Here is a 15,219-nt window from a genome sequence, read left to right as displayed (position 1 = left end):
GGTGACAGTGACTGTAGGTGTATGCGTAACTTAAGATTCTATTAAGAAAAAACGTATGGCAAGGCCTCTGATGATTACCGCAGAAGGAGAAAAATCATTCATTTCAACAGTTAGCAGCAAAATGAGACTACTTCTTCCTTACATGTACTCACCTACTGTTTTTAATGAAAAACAGGTCTTAAAAATATGTGCACCAGAAGCATTCTCAGTATTTACCAGCTCATCAGCACCTGTATGTTAGTGTGACCATCAACTTTTCAATCAATTCATCACCATGATCACCGCAGACACCAAGCAGTGGGGAAGTAAGTCCCAGAAATACCTCAGAAAATACTATCCATACACATCTCTGTCAACTTAGCAGTATTTCCAAAGGCAGGCATATGCCACTCCACGGTTTCGTTGCTTCACGTACCTCAAAAAAAATAGGCTTGTCCACCTCAAACAGGTTTCAGAATGCAATATTCTGTATATGTAGGTTGACAATGTGAGTTTCCTAGTTCTCACATTCTGATGTTTTCATTTGATAATAGTCTATACAAAGTACCCTCAATCAGCCAAGAAAATTGCAAGACCCATATTAAAAAAATCAAAAGCCATAAACACAATAACTGCAAGAAAAATAAAAGCATCACCTACACATCTGCAGTGCCAAGGAATTTATTAGATGAATTCTTCAGGTAAGCTTAAGCCAGCTGTGGTATACATTACAGAGGAAGACCAAGAACCAGAAATCTCTGAGGACCACACATGGAGACAGATTCTTTCCCAGCCTAGTTTGCAATGGGGTTTAACCCTGCACGCATGGGCAAAATACGCTAGGGTAGCTCATAAGAAATTTCAAGATTTCTAAGTGTGCCAGCTTCTCCTGCTCAACAACCTGTCCCTAGTTGTGACCAAACTCCAGTGTCTTACAGGCAAGTGAACCTCATTTCCCACATCTAATAAAGAAGCCAAACATATTATTGAAGAAGTGAGAAACACAGACTAAGAACAGGGATAGAGTCTTTTCAAACTCTCTCAGGTGTATATATCACAGAATCATGAAACTGTGTCACACAAATAGGATCACAGAGGAGAAACTCTTCATAACACTGGACCAGGACCCAGAAATAGGCACTGCATTGAGACATGCTTTTAATAAGAAATGCTGGTATTTGCCATACCGTTTGATTAACCACTAAGCTTGAGTCAGCATCCTAAACCAGCAGTCTATGCAGTCTATTGTTGACTAACAGAGCGCCATGGTAAATTATATAAACAGCCACAGTATGGTCATGGGAAGAAACACCAAAAACCATCTATACATTGTTAAAAATAACACCCATGGTCACAATTTTTATTGTTCAATCAAAACAGCCTTTATTTTATCAGGAAGAATGTTAAAGACCATGGAATAGCATTTGACTAATAACCTGAATGATTTAGCGCTTGGGTATTTTTGCCTGGAAAAAAGTAACTGTTGGCATATCTTAGATCTTTTTTCCTGCCTTGTTACCTTCAAAGACAATAGGAGGAGCAGTAATAAGAATACATTTCTCCAGCTGGCTATGGAATGAGGAATCTTGCCCTGATCGTACCCAAACTAAGACACGGACTTCATTTCTTGCTCCAAGGCGCAAGTCTTCATTATTAGGATTCCTGCTCTCTCTCCTTCCCTTTGTCTCTCAACCTCCCAAGAATTCAGACAACACTTTCAGTTCTCAGAAGCCTGTCAAAAGTCAAGGGCATTGTATTTGAAAAGCAGGAATGGAACCTCTGCTTTGCCTGACAGTTGTGTCAGAAATGCACCCTCAGTCTCAGCCCCACATTTGCAAGCTTAGGATCTTCAGCTCCCTTGTGATGACCTTGGGCAGCCATGCGACTTCCCCAAGTCATTAAGTTTCTTGTGAAATTCAGCTGCCACTACAAAGAGCGGAACTGCTTCTCTGCAGCCCAGCAGCATGTACTGGAGGTGAGGAATGCACAAATGCTTAGACAATGTATCAGAAATGCGAGTCACCCGCAGTGCATGATGGCATGAGGCACCATGCTAGAAAATGCTGAAAAGACCCTGCTCCTAGAACAAGTGCTGATACTGCTGGTGTGGGTGCCTGGGTATGCTTCTATGGGAATGCCAAAAAACACAGTCAAGAACTGCCCCATCATGTGGATGAGACAAACTGCTGCCAGGGCAAGTGAGACAGACTTGCCACTGATGTCCTTGTAAACAATTTCCTAACTTAGTACACCCACAAAATTAACATTGCCCAAAAGCAAATGAGCGCAGCAGTAGTATGAATAAGCAGTTTGCAGCAACCATTACTGACACTCACATTACTGAAGCAGAGGCCAAAAATAAAAGCACACTAGGCAGCACAGTGCTGTCTTCCCTTGACTATGTTTCTTCACACAACGGAAGTCCTGGCCTTTCAAGCTGAATCTCTCCCCTGCTGGCTACAATAAACTTTTCTTTATACCTCTTATTAGGGTATGGAAATGGTATGTAAACATCACTCAGCTGACTGTAATCCTTCTATAATGGCTAGAACATTGTATAGCCCTGAAAAAAACACAATGAAACATAACAGTCTTATTGTTACACATGAATACCACTGCATTGTCTCTAACAAAAGCTAGGATAAAGACTGAGGACACAAGAAAGCGACAACTGGTTATTGTTGCAGTTTAAAATAGCTAGGGATTGACAAACAAGTTTCCAATAGGGAAAAATTATTCCAATAGGAACACGTAGACACAAATCATGTTTTTCTCAGTCCATATTTCATTACACTAGTTGGTCTTTAAACTTTACACAGCCCCCTGTATAACACTGCCAGAATTATTTGTCCTGCCTCATACAACTTGCAGACTGCATAAGGAATTTGAATGATACTTTATAGTCTGTGATCTCTATAGGTCTGGGGATCTCTTCTGGTTTTCACTTACATTAAAATGATGAGGTGGAAATGTTCAAATCAGTGACAACACAGAAAAGGCAGTCAGGTCCAACAAATATTTCTCCTACACAGTGGATGATGTGACTATATTCCCGTATTAATCCATGTGGATGCATGAATGTTAGGCACATTAAATCTTCAGATTTCAATAACTTGTAGTCAAATATTACAGACGAGCTGTTTGGGACCTCTAGCCTACTAATACAGGTTTTCAGTAGGTTTGGAACAGAAACAAAATCCCAGAGAACTAACAGAAATCTAGCGTGCAATGACACTCTTAGAAAACGTAATCGGGATGACCTAGGTAAAATATAAGCTGTGAGTTCGGTATCAGTTCTGGACAAAACAAAGGAATGGATGATTTTGAGCTCCATTAACACATAATTAAAGGAAGGTACTATAAATCAGCAGTAGTTATAATATTGGCATCATGTCATAATAATTGCCTCAGTATGGGTTTAAGAGAAATAGACCTTCTCCAACTTCTGTTGATTATCTTCTCTGGTTTTGCTCATGGTGAAAGTATCACTCTGGTGAAGTCTGATAAAGTGCTGGTGTGACACAATCCTGTAAGGCCAAATTTCTGATCGAAAAACTACAGTGCTATAGCCCCACAATGATACTTATAAAATGCATTAACAGCTATGACAGAATTCAATTTGCAACTTAAAACAAGAAAACATAAATGAGTGCACGGACTTCTAATGGGCAACTCAGAAAATACTTATTGTCTGCCTGATTCTTATTTTTATTTTTGAATCAAATGGAAGAATATAGAATATAATCTTTAAAAGCTTTTTCAAAGGACACAAAAAGAAAATGGGATGAGGTCAGGTCACTGATAAACAGTTTAGGCATCATTCATTAAACTGAGTAGAAGTAAACAATATGAGTCTCACAATGTCCAGATCTTTTTATGTCTACTTACAAATATAGTGACAATAGAATAAAGAGCATCATAAAATGTAAGACTCTACTCTAGGAGGATACGACTCTAAGGAAGAGCTGAAGTCCTTGGATAAAAATCAGCAGAATGGTATCTCCCAAAATCACATGATTCTGGCAATTACAACCAGAGCTATTGAGAAGGATTCGTGAAACTATCTTACTTCTCTACATGCAGAGGCATGTTACTGTAGGAATACTGCACCAAAAGAAGAATGCTGACAAATTGGATTAGGTTTGGAGAAGCTCCACAAGAGTGATTAGAAAATAAAACACGCCTTCTCACCAGAAATTCAAGGCTTTCAATCTACTGAGCTTATCAGTCTAAACATGAACTACATGAACTCTGTTTCTGACTATCTGCATGAGAAATCTGATAACGGATGACTTCAGCCTACAAGATAAAGGTGTAAGATGCAATGGTGAGAAGCTACAAAAGAGGTAGAAAGGACTGATTTTTTCCATTTGTGGGTTACTATTGTCTGTCCTCCCCATCCCCCAGTCCCCCCCATCCTCCTTCCTGCAAGAGTAAAAGCATTTAGCTATTGGAACAGCTTATGAAGAGGTGTGATAGATTCTCTATTGCTCACAGTTACTAAATCATGACTGGGTGGGTTCCCAGACAGAAACTATTTGAAGATCTTGTGGTCTTCATTAGGAGAACAAGCTGGGTGACAAAAAATATGTCATTCACATAATCTATGAAGATAACATGCCACCTTTTCCTGTAGTAAATATAGATGAGGTTTGAAGCTTGGCTTTCTACGAAGGTTGTTTAAAAAAACCACCTACACGTTTCTTCTCATCATTTATAAATGAAATTTCTGTTTTGCTTGATCTGAGTGTCTGCTTTGAGATGATTTTTTGCTGTTTTTCGCCCACTTTTATACTACTTTGTTCCTTTATTTAGTTTGGCAATGAAATACAGTAAGGGGAAGGACGAGTTCTGTGCAAGTGGCTTCTGTGAAGATATGAAGCATGAAAGCTGAAGAACCCTTCATTAATTTATGGTTCAATCTGCTTTTGAAATGGAAGATGGCATAGACATCATCTCAGCTCCAAAATGGATCAACGGGCATACAGCTACCATGTGCACAGTGTTACACAAGCATGTGCTTAGAACAGAACCTCGCAGTCTGAACTCCTCCTACAACCTCGAAGTACAAATATGCTGTCTTCATGATGCCAGCAACTTCCAGGGGACCTTGGGGGTTGTTTGTTTTTACACAGAGTGAGCATTTTCCTAGTTTTGATCTTTTATAGCAAGATCTTACAACAGCCAACTGATAGTTGAAACTGATATATTTTCACCAATAAAATATGACACCCAAGAGAACAGTTATTTGTACACTGGGGCATTTATTCACCCCTAGGAAAAAGCACTTTTAAAAATGAGGTTAGGTCCAGCTGGTGTCCAGCTCTGCTTCCACTAAAATCAGTGGAAGCTTTGCCAGCAACTTCAGTAGGAGAAGGCGTAGACACGTCCTTTGCCTGGCAAAAGTTTTTATACAACTTTACAAAGGAAAAAACAAAAACAAAACAAACAAAAAAAATAAAATATGTACCAGACTTCATGACACAGTTCTCCTAGGAGAGCAGAACTGGCCACCCACACCTCTCAGCTGTCTCTCATTAGGCAGAGACGCCCCACATTTTAAATGTGCCATTGTTCAATCCTACACAAATCTGGTATTAATCCCACTTGTCTTAATACAACTTGCCTACATCACAAATGCTAACTGATAAACCCAAGGTTGTAAGTAGTGCAGAGATCCGTTGACAGGGTCAGATAAAATAAAGAATCACAACTATGACCTTTCTCTAAACCCACGTTACAGTGGTTTAAAAAAGTAGTTAAATTTTTTTTCCAGTCTTTCAGTTCTGTCCTTTGCAATTCCAGGTTCCACATAAAGCTGGAAGCTGAAGTGCCAGAATATTGCAAAACAAATGCTATTGCCAGTCTATTTTAAATATGGATAGTGAAAAGAATACTGGATACATTGCAAGAAAACCAGTTTTTGCTTGGTAACTGTCCAATTTTGCAACCTGAAGAAGCTCAGGAAAATGACATATAAAAAGAAAGATTATTTTTTTTGCAGTATCTCTAAAAAGTGTCTCCACTATGAATACAGCAGTAGATGAAAACAGTTTGGATTAGTGAAAACCTCAGCATTGGTACATTCAGATTTAGATTGAGGAAAAAAGCATTTTAAAAATTCAGTTTAATTTTGTGTAAGATTTTACTACTAGGCCATAAAATATTATCTGTCAAATGTTTATTTTGTTGTCCAAATATAGGATCTCTAAACACAGTCATAACATTTATAAACAAGGAACAAGTCTTTGCTATAGCCAAGTATTACTGTTAATATCTCTCACTTTTTCTGTTGCTCATTTGGTTACATGGTTTCCATCTGTGGTCATAATGTGCAAAACTGATTGTTTTTGCACGTATGTATTTTTTCCTTTGTAACGTTGTCTTGTGCAAGACAAAGCATTGAGGCACACAATAAACCAAGTTCTCCACTGAAAGAAAACAGTGTAAGATTTGACCATGATTGTCCAGAAGCATTAACGACTGTAGCATCAATAATGTACTGTACAAAAAGACCAAATCTGAAAAGCATAATTTTCAAAGACTAAAATTATCCAACTCTTGCAGGGGGCAAACTTTCAAACTGATGCACAGGGAGTTATGCACAAAAATCCTATTATTTGTTAACAGGATTTCTGTGTGGAACTCTCCATGCTCTCCAAGGAAAATTTACCCCTAAGTGTCCTAATGTGAATATTTACAAACACAGACACTTAATTTCCAGATGCATACTTCTGAATACTACAGTGCTTTGACATTTTAAGAGCAATTTGAAACAGGTAGCTAGGGAAAAATAATAAAAGTGGCCAAAAAGTACTTTCATTACATTATTCTGTTTCACTGTGTTGCTATTGTGTTGAACTACAAAGACAAAGCACTACAGATACCTGATTTACTAGGTAAGGGATGCATTGCAAACATACTCCCTATCCTATTTGAATTGGGTATGCTAGGTTCTTCACTAGTGGCTCAGGATTTTCAAAGTGGCTCAGAAGACACTTCTGTATTTCATTTTTCACCTGCTCATTCTTACGAACCACCAGGTTCCACTGATTTCTCAACTTCATCCTTTTTCACTAGAAAAGATTGATGAAGCCACTACAGAAGTTCAGAATTTGTTCTGAGGCATTCCTGATAGTCATGTCATCACTTATGTTGGAAGAAACCTACACATTTGCTAAAACAGGTTATCAGGATTATTTTCTAATTCAGATTACCAGGCCTCTTGAACTCTTTCAGTGGACTTGCCACAAGTTTTGGATCCATTAAATACCGCATGACTACCTTCTGGTTTGGGGTTTTATTGTGGATATGCCATTGAACTGTGACCTGTATCACCTTCTTGGATATACACAAATGCTCCCAGTTAATACTAGTCACTTTGCAAGAACTGCGCTGTACATCTTTTTTTTTTTTTTAATTAATATTAATTAATATTAAAAGGAACCAATTCTCAGCATTGACTACCTCACAAAATCTCCTGCTCTGCTCTGCACTGGTGCAGTCTCATCTCAAGTACTGTGTGCAGCTTTGGACACCACTATATAAGGCCGTAAAACTATTAGTGTCCAAAGGAGGGCAACAAAGATGGTGAAGGATGTAGAGGGCAAGATGTATGAGGAGCACCTGAGATCCCTTGGTTTGTTCAGCCCAGAGCAGAGCAGACTGAGGGGAGGCCTCATGGCGGCCTGCAGCTCCCTCACAAGGGGAGCGGAGGGGCAGGCGCTCATATCTGCTCTCTAGGGACAGCAACAGGACCTGAGGGAACGGCATGGAGCTGGGACAGGGGACGGTCAGGCTGGGTGTTACGGAAAGGTTCTGCACCCAGAGGGTGGTCAGGCACTTGGACAGGCTCCCCAGGGCAGTGGTCACAGCACCGAGCCTGCTGGAGTTCAAGAAGCATTTGGACAATGCACTCAGACATGGGGTCTGGTTTTGGGTGCTCCTGTGTGGAGCTAGGAGTTGGACTCCATGATCCTTGTGGGTCCCTTCCAACTCGGGATACTCTATGATTCTACAAAAATAATCATGGAATGGGTGCCTTGTCTCAAAACAGTCCCAAGACCTTACCAAAAACAACTATTTTTCCTCCAAGGCCACTCATTCCTGCCTGAATACTACAACACCCAGTACATGTAATTGCGAGAATCTCTCATACAATTTACAGCTGTGCTTCTGACAGTGATCATCAACCTTAGCTATATAGATCCCTAGAAGTGCTGGTTTCTTGAACTTTAGGCATTAAGGAGAAATCCAAGTGTGCGTGTGCATGCATGTCTACCTCTAAGTACACTTGCATTTTTAGGTGCCTAAAGACTGTACAAAACCAGGCCTTAAACAGCATAAAAGGAAAGATCTGAACTGACTTTAACTTCTTGAAAGGCCAACATACAAAGCTGGGCAAAGGGAGTTTGCAGTACTACAGTTTGGCACAGACTGCAGCCACTGCAAAGGAAAACAGCTGGCCAAAGCAGATTTAGGCAGCTCTTATCCAAGCAGCAAAACTGAAGCAGCTAAAGGAAGTCTACCTTGGGGCAGTTCAGGACAGTAGCAGTATTTAAACAGCCAATGTTATCAACGGTATATGGAAACACAGCCTTAGCATCCACCTTGCTGGAAAATGAGCACACACTAACTCAGAAGAATAGCCTGGATGGGGTCAAGATACACTGTGAGATGGCCTAAGTGCTATTTGCAATGATAGGCAGATTCTCCCTTTGCTCTACACTGCACAGCATGGCAAAGAAAACAAAATATCTTCCTCCATTTTTATGCCAAAGAGAACAATTCCCACCTCAAGCAAAGCTAGCTACTGCCCTGATCGTACTCTCTCTCTAAAAACAGGAGGTATTCCAGACAAACAAAAAAGTAAAGCTAAGTTAGACACAATACAAATCTAGCCCTTGGTCTTTATTAACTATCCATCTTGACAGGGATGATTTGAAAATATTTTAATTAATCCAATGTTCTCTGATTTAAAAGAAAAAAAAACACCTTAGTAGTTGGAACAGTTTTCCAGTAACCTTTGGGAATTTTCCTTAGTTGTTAATTCTCCAATTGTGTTATCCTTTTCATGATGGCTGGCACTTTAACTTCAGCACCTGGAATTGTGTGCTTGTATGAAAATTCCAGTTCGCATAAAAAAAAAAAAAAACACACAAAACAAAACTACACACACAGACACACTAAGATTTCTAGTGCTCCAGGTCCCAGGAAAAGTACATGAAAATGTGAAATCTGTGTGGCAAGAGCCAGAGGACAAAAAGAACAAAAACTAAAAACCCCACAATATGCTGTTGTGGTTTTGATCATTAAGAAACCAAACCAAAGTAGCTTCATTTTTAGGAGCCTGACTCATGACTTCGATTGCCAGAGGTGGTAAATATCAAATAAATATTAAGCAACCTTCTTCAGTAGATTTGTTGATTCTGTGTGCTAAGAGGAGCTCAGATCCTTGCTTCTGACTCTCAGCAAGAACACAGTCACTGACACTTGGCTATAGTAAAGCACCACGTCTCTTCTTCCTCATGCAGCAGATCAGCAAATCTGCGTATCCACTGTCAGCAAAGGAGCCCAAGTAAATATGAATTAATGATGATCCAGAATTATGAAATAAGGCCAGCCCAGAAGGGAAAGACCCCTTCAGAAAGTATTAGAAATGGCAATCTCACAAGTAAAATGAACTTCTTTAAGATCTGAGCTCTGTTCCTGTTCTGGCAAAGGCTGTGCTGCCACGTGGAAGAATTGTACTCTATGATGACCTCAACACTGAAATCCTTGGGAGGCTAGAAAAAAGCATTTAGCAAGTTTATTCTCCAGAAACGAAGAGTGATTTGCCCTTCTTGATTCAGACACTATGTTAGTCCAGCGTACTTCAACTCCCATTAATGCTATTAACATATTAAGCACCTGTACAGGGGCAATCAGGGTATACTTGTGCTTTTACCTGTGGATTCACAAAACTGCAGTGACTGGATGCTGGAATTGGTCTTTCTTGGCATATCTAAAGTTCTTTAATAGAACTTCCCTTCCAAAGGACAAATGTTCTGATTTTTGAAGGCATCTTTTACTAGGAAAAACTCTCTGTTTTCAAAGCAGTTCTCAATCTTCCCTTTTAAATTACAGGCCAATATTAGCCTTTCTACTCTTGGAGTCTAAGATTTCATCAGTTCAAACAAATAGACCTAATAGCATCCTTTGAAGAGTGCTATGGAAATAATTCTGACTTTGCGTAACACTACAGCAGAAGTTTCATAAAACATTTCTATTAGCCAAAGCTGCTGAATGAAACCAAAACATTGCTAACAGAGTAACATTTTGGTTTTAATAACTTTCAGAGGTATATTAGCTGTCATGCCAGATTTCAATAGTTTCTTAGCTGTCTTTTTATTTTACGAGCAACAGCAATTTCTAAATGCTAAGTTTCACAAGATCAGGAAAAAAGTTCTCCTCGTTTGAACAGAAAAAAAGACACATTCAAGCACCTCTAGAACTGGTTGAAAAAAATGACCAAAATTTGCTCAAAATTAAATCAGCTGTTCAAAGTTAGAGAAGAGGGAGAGATGGAAACACATTTTCATGAGGCCATCTCAGCTTTTTACATTCCCACTACTAAAAGACAGATTCATGTTTATATAAAATTTAATACGCAAGCTGTTCACCCATAATATTAAATTGCCCCTTTATATTTAATATTTGCTAAAATTGTTGAGTTATTTATGACAGAGATATGACTGCTGCACATGTAGCTGTTTCATCATAATATATTTTAGTATACATTTATTACGAAGCTCTTGCCATTATAGTGCCTAAATTTCTATTGCTTCCAAGGAGAAATATATTAACACTGGAAGGTTCCTACATGCACAGCAGGTAGCTATGGAAATAGAAAGTCATATGCTTCTTTAGAGCTGTTAAGTAAAGCATACATTGAAGATGAGCCTGGAAAAAACCTGCTCTGGAGGTCCTGTAACTGTTTGCAATCTTTTCTACTGTGTTTTAAGAGTGCTGATATCCTCACTAATGACATCTCTCTGATAAACGGCATGCAACATCCCAACATTAGGGCTCAACGCCATTATGAAAACCAAGATGAATTTTACAGTTCCAATATCTAGAAATTAGACTATACGTGCCTATCAACAAATAAGTGTTTTGAATGAATTACAAAACAAAATTCACCAGCAATCTTAGGGGCTACATAATTCAGTTTAGTGATTTCTGTGATTTCAGTTTTCTGATCATTAGTAAAACAAAACAAAACCCTCTATCCTGAATGCAGCATTGCTCCTGCACTTAATTAGCATATCTCTGTGAAAACCTCAATAAAGCTTGAATGGGGTGGGAAACAGTATAAACAAAATTAGTGCCTTAAATTAGGTCAATGGTATGTATAGTTTTATCTGAAGTTCTGTCTACAGCAGGTTGCTATCTTCCAGCAGGCTCAGAGAAGTGCTGGGAGCACAGAGGGGCATGGAAAATATGTCATATTAAAGATTGAGATTGCTCACATTGGAAAATAGATGAAAAGATGTGATAGTACAGAAAAGTATCAGTGATAAAGAGACAAGAGGTCAGGAATTCCTGTTTCCTCTCTCATACAAGATGGGGCCCTTATGGTATCCAGAGATGGTCAATGAAAAAGTGATAAAGAAATACTTTTAACCCCAATTAGATGGCAGAACTCATTACTATGGGAAGTCACCAAGACCAAGAATTCAGCAAGACTCAAGGAGGATTTGGGCATTTCTATAGACAACAAGCAAAACCAATTACAATAGAAATGTTAAAAAACAACTATGGGAAAGAAGACAAAATCTCATGCTTTAGGGGCCACAGATTTATGATCTTACTGTTAAGGATTATCCCAAGACTTCAGGAAGAATAGAAAACTTCAATTCTGCCTACAGTGGGGATTCTTAGACCTTCTTCTTAAGCATCTGGTGATGGCCACACAGAGAGACAGCACTCTAATCCTCTGGTCTGATCTTCTTTGGCAATCCTCATGTGTTTAAATGGAACATGAAGTATAACAAGTCTATTTGTACTGGATCCAAAAACTAGTGCAATGCACTGTAGATTCAAGAGAAGAATTGTTTTTATTAAATCTCCAATGAGGAGACACCCAGAGCAGAACGTTACAGTGACCCAAAACACTGTCTGAAACTCTACATTGTACAGGAAAAAAAACAGAACTGCCATGCAATAGAGTATATTAACGAAATCCTCACACATAAGATGTCTGCATTTCATCTCTCTGTCTTCATCTTTGCTTAGGAACATAATACTGCTGTATATAAAAATGATGGCAGGTAGAAGCCACTTCAGCTTTTGAACAAAAGGCAGCTTCTTAGAGAGAAGCTCTAGGTTCCTCTCTTCGGTGAGACATTCTGCAGGTGTTGACCTGGGTACCCATGTTCATTTGCTCAGCCAGGTAACTCTTCAGACTTGTCCTTCTACCTCCCACAGCTCATTTTTCTGCTCTTGTACTAGCAATGTCCAAAATACTTCACTTAGACACTTCTTCTTAGACACTAAAGACTAAATACTTCTTCTTAGACACTAAAGAATGCCTTTGCATGGCAGAGATAGCCACAGCATCAGACATCTCAGCACTGATGACAGCCTATGAACACCAGATCCCTCATTTAGCCCTAAATAACACTGCCCAGAATGTCACCATTATTTAGTTCCTTTGATTAATTACAACTTTGCAATGACTTTGTTACATAAATTGGTTTCCTATACATATTAAGCACCTTTCTGTTTCCCTGTGACTCCACTTTTTGATGAAATGTCTTTTTGGCTGCTAAGGATCGAATGTCACTTAGGCAGATGCCTCTGCCTACACACCTAATGTCATTTTCTGACCTAAAATTCACCATATGTAGGAAGAATTATTAGTATTCAAACTGTGGCACCCAGAGCTGCCAAGACTCAGCCAAAAGCTTGACAGATTTATATGGTGCAGAAGGCACAATGTACAAGACTGGGAGAGGGTTTGGATTTTGTCTCTCCTGTTTTGCTGTCTTCCATCTTTTTTCTTCCTTCTTGTCCCCTCTGAATTTGCCTTTTTCCTCCCTGCCCACTGGCTATACCAATGTCTTGTTATAATACCACACATGTGACACTTGATGTGTAGCTTCTTCCCCTCAGTAACTGGTAATCATGCCTTCTTGTTTCATAAAAGAGCTCTGCAGGGGATTGGAAAAGGGCAAGTGAGTATTTGAGAAAGAAGCATCTGGCTATTATCTGGACTTGTTCTTCAAGTTTCACATTCAAATCACTAACTTCAATAATAAAAAGAAGCACACTTGATAATTCATTATAGCAAAAACATTGGAACTGACAGAACAGACCAAGATGAAGCAAAACAATGTCAAAAAAGGACATGACAAGCTCAAGGTGGCAGGCGAGAAGAAGTTCCAAGCATTTCATTCAGTTTTACCTAGAATTTTGCTCATGCTTTGGTATATGCAGGTAAGTACCTCTGACAAAAGTAAAAATACATTACAGATTAGAACAGGAATAAATCATCAGTGAACATGCACCTTACAAAGATTTTTCTATGAATATGTATTTTGCAAATCAACGAGAAGATGGGGAAGGAAAGAGGATAGCCTTTGGAGTCTAATTCTGGAGTACATTCACTCAAGGGAAATCAAAAGAAACTGAGTACACTGAGTATATGATGGAAGACCTAGATGAAGAGGTGTTGTCTTAAACTTTACATTACGATGATTCTTCAGTGGTAAAGTACAAAGTAGAAACAATTTGGAATTTCCTTGCTGTGAAGCCCTTAACATTTTCAGTGTGAGACTAGGTTTAATCTGAATAGGTGTGGGCAACAGAATTATTTGCACTGATAAAGGCTATTTGTATTGCCCTCAACAGCAGAATGCAGAGGCTCAAACTGCTAATTAAATATGAAATTCTATTTAAAAAAAAAAAAAGCTGAGCCAGTCTCTCTTTAGAAGTATCTGATGTTTAAGAAACAGTAAATTGAGTCACTATCTGGGAAGGTGCATGCTCTGACCTATGCGAGAAGGCAGACCGGGTACTGTGTATAGGCAAGACAGTTACCATGGCTACCTCACTGCTTTAGGTGCAGAAGCTAAACATTACAAATAACTTTGCAGCATTAGGCTACTGGCCTCGTAAGAGCACTGCAAAATAACAATGAATTCTGAGATAACCATTATGATCTGTTTCTTGACACACAAATATAAATTTTATATCATAACGCAAAAGAAAAAAGCAGGACTGGGAGGTATTGCCAGCTCTTGCAGGCCTCACTCCTGAGGGATGCCATGGTCCTAAGCCTGCACTGATGATGAAGGGAAGTGCAGGTAGGCGCCTTGTCTGAGAACGCTGTCCTCCTGCCTCAAGTTTTACCCAGATTAGGGCTCCAAGTTGGAGCCAGCACAACGCAGGCATAAGTAAAGGCAGCCACAGTTAAAATAACTCAATTATCGATTAGAAAAGGCTTTCCCTGGGAGCATGTTACTCTAAATATCTACCATGGGGTTTATGGTATCACACACGCTGACTACATTAAAGGACAGCTATTTCACATCGGATGTCATACTGTGTTCCCGCATCCTTCACAGATCACTGGGTCTTTGTGGGGAGATGCTAAATGCTCCTGTAGGGCAGCAGGCTGCATGCCTCCTCACTGCCTTTGGGAGCCAAGAGATGCCACTGGTATCTTAGCTGGACAACCATGGCTTCACCACTGCAAGCCCATCCCTTGGCCTAAATACCACTCCAGCTAGCAGGAGTCTCTCAATAGAGAAAGAAAATCGTCATCTTACCTCTATGCCTAACAGTAGCAAAGGATATTCACCCCTGTCCACCCAACTATCTGATCTATTGATCAACCAGCCAGCCCTTTTCCAGACAGTGAGCGCACCTGTTTCCTCCCTCACCTAGAGCAAAGATTTACAGGAAACCACCTGAGAAACTTTCTCCTGCTTTTGGTATTGAATTGTACACAAGAACAGTTCAGGCACAGGTGAGGCCAGTGTAATGTTTCAGGGGATGAAAAATCCATCTCAAGGAGACTTACGATAATATAAACTATTTCACAGCTGAGAGCTCACATGGATTGAACACAGTTCTCATAGTTGGTACTTACATCACTAATTAAGATGCTTCTCAACAAGATTACAGATGTAATTATTGCAAAACTAATAGCCGAACCCTTTCATAAGGCACGGCTGCTAAAAGACAACATGTCGG

At 39.4% G+C, this 15,219-nt stretch overlaps 1 protein-coding gene across 7 annotated transcripts in view; it reads right to left on the bottom strand.

Moving 5' to 3' along the window:
* ITPR2 (inositol 1,4,5-trisphosphate receptor type 2) overlaps positions 1 to 15,219 on the bottom strand; it is a 276,712-nt gene that overhangs the window by 83,544 nt on the left and 177,949 nt on the right. The window lies entirely within an intron of this gene.

This window comes from Anser cygnoides, chromosome 1, assembly GCF_040182565.1.
Source record: "Anser cygnoides isolate HZ-2024a breed goose chromosome 1, Taihu_goose_T2T_genome, whole genome shotgun sequence".
NCBI lineage: Eukaryota > Metazoa > Chordata > Aves > Anseriformes > Anatidae > Anser > Anser cygnoides.
This window is presented reverse-complemented; position numbering and strand designations above follow the sequence as displayed.